The sequence below is a fragment of the Gossypium arboreum genome, chromosome 5 (assembly GCF_025698485.1).
Source record: "Gossypium arboreum isolate Shixiya-1 chromosome 5, ASM2569848v2, whole genome shotgun sequence".
NCBI lineage: Eukaryota > Viridiplantae > Streptophyta > Magnoliopsida > Malvales > Malvaceae > Gossypium > Gossypium arboreum.
This window is the reverse complement of record NC_069074.1, coordinates 65,884,757-65,886,788: the sequence shown is the minus strand read 5'-3', so window position 1 is coordinate 65,886,788 and position 2,032 is coordinate 65,884,757. Positions and strand designations below refer to the sequence as shown.

Here is a 2,032-nt window from a genome sequence, read left to right as displayed (position 1 = left end):
GTTGGGCTTTTAATTCGAGTTTAAATCATATTAGGTTTGAGTTTTAGACTTAAATTTTATTATATATAAGCCCAATATTGTATTTATCAACTCTTATTATTTTATTATTATTTTATTCCAAATTTTTATAATTAATAAGTATTTTAAGTTAATTAGAAGTTTTATGTTAACAAGAAAATTTAGTTTAAAACTACTTCTTTTGAGATTAAATTAAAGTTCTAATATACTTAAGAATTTTTTTAAATTTATTTAATTAGCCTATATATAGGACTTTGCATTGTACACAATTCGCATAATTCATTATTATTCTATTTTTCTTTTGAGTTAATAAATTTTCAAAAGTTTTTCTTTTCAAGAGTTTTCCTTGAATTTCTTTTAGAAGAATTTTAACAATCTTTTTACATTGTAAGGATCATTTTCAAACTTTTTTCTTGCTAAGGTTTCTATCTTTGAGAGAAAATTAAAACTGCTTGAAGAAAGTTGTGGATTCTTCGTGTTTCCAAGACTTCTTAGGACTTCTACACGCTACTTTCTATCTTTCTATTTATCTTCTTTATCCACTTCCTTATTATTCTAAGAATCAAGTTAAAATAGATTCTGAAGTGGCGAACCATCAGGAGAATATATAGCGAGGAGCTAAAACAGACAGCTTACAAAGGAGAAATCTAACCTAGACATTGCTATAAATTTCGGTAGACATAAACAAAATTTTCTACAAAAAATTGTGGCAGACAGATTTTACAGGGAAAATAAAAATTACAAATTGGAGAGTGTATAATGGATATATTCCAACAATGGGTAATTTGCATTACAAATGGATTTGCAACACAACATTATGCCCTTGCTGTAAAGGAGGTACAGAATCAATGGAAGATGCCTTCAGGGATTGCACTGCAGTCAGAAATATCTAGAAGGAGCTAGGGATGCAAGTAACTCAAAGGGAAGAGGAAGAGAGATATCGACAGTGGATTAAAAAGTTGCTCACTAGAATGACAAATATGTACAGTAAGACTATTTTCTGTAGCATCTGGGCGATATGGATGAGGAGAAACAAGATCCTATATGAGAAAAAATTCCAATCAGTAGAAGATAAAACACCATTTATTAACAAATACTTGAGGGAATGGGAGGTAAAAAACAGATTACCCGGTCAGAGAATAGAAGAAGAATGGTGGAGACCACCAAAACCGTCTGAAATCAAAATAAACTTTGACGGGGCTTTTTACAGACAAACTTCCAAATCAGGAACTGTCATAATTTCCAAGGACTCAGAAGGAAAGATCCTCAACTGTACAACGGTAGTTAATAATCGAATCCCTACTCTGCTTGTAACAAAGGCATTACCCTACTTACAAGCAGTAAAGACGAGCTTAGATATGGGATTACAAAAGGTGGTGGTAGAAGGAGACGCCTTCAACATCATTAAGAAAATTCAAAACAACGAAAAAGACAAATCAATTTTAATTTAATATATTTTTGACATTAAAACACTAAGCAAAAGTTATAACGAGTGCAGATTTCAATAGATATACAGAAAATGGAATGAAACTGCACATGCAGTAGCCCTAGAAGCTTTGAAACTTAATAAGAACACCTACCTGGAAGGACAACTGCCAAGATTGATGACAACAGTGGCTGAAAAAGATGCCAGAGATCTAGAACGACCTTAAAGAAGAAGAAGGAGCAAGAGTTTTACCAGACAAAGGCGCAAATGCATTAAAGACACAGTCTTGATTTTAATCATTTTCTCGAATGCCTAAGGAAGGAGAAACGACTGGTCTTTGGAAAGCTGGGTAGGGGGTTTTCTGAAATGAGGCTGAGCTAAGGTTTTTAGGAGATGATTTCAGTTTTATTTTAGTTGGGCCGATTAGTTTTAGGTCCATTAAGAGTTGTTTACTTAGGATATGCTATACACTTGGTATTCTACTCATTAGGCTTACTAGAAAAGACCCACGCGCTACTGACGATATTGCTCTATTTTGTCTTTTCTACTTTTATCCTGCACTTGGGGTAGAAATGTAGGTTGGACTAC

The 2,032-nt window shown here is 32.9% G+C and overlaps 1 long non-coding RNA gene across 1 annotated transcript; it reads right to left on the bottom strand.

The window, feature by feature from the left end:
• Positions 1–661: 661 nt before the first annotated feature.
• LOC128293229 (uncharacterized) lies at positions 662–1,817 on the bottom strand. The gene is made up of 2 exons (XR_008283359.1): positions 1,147–1,817; positions 662–1,058 (listed from the first exon to the last, which is right to left on the bottom strand). It is a non-coding gene; the product is annotated as an uncharacterized LOC128293229 (long non-coding RNA).
• Between the last annotated feature and the right edge of the window lie 215 nt (positions 1,818–2,032).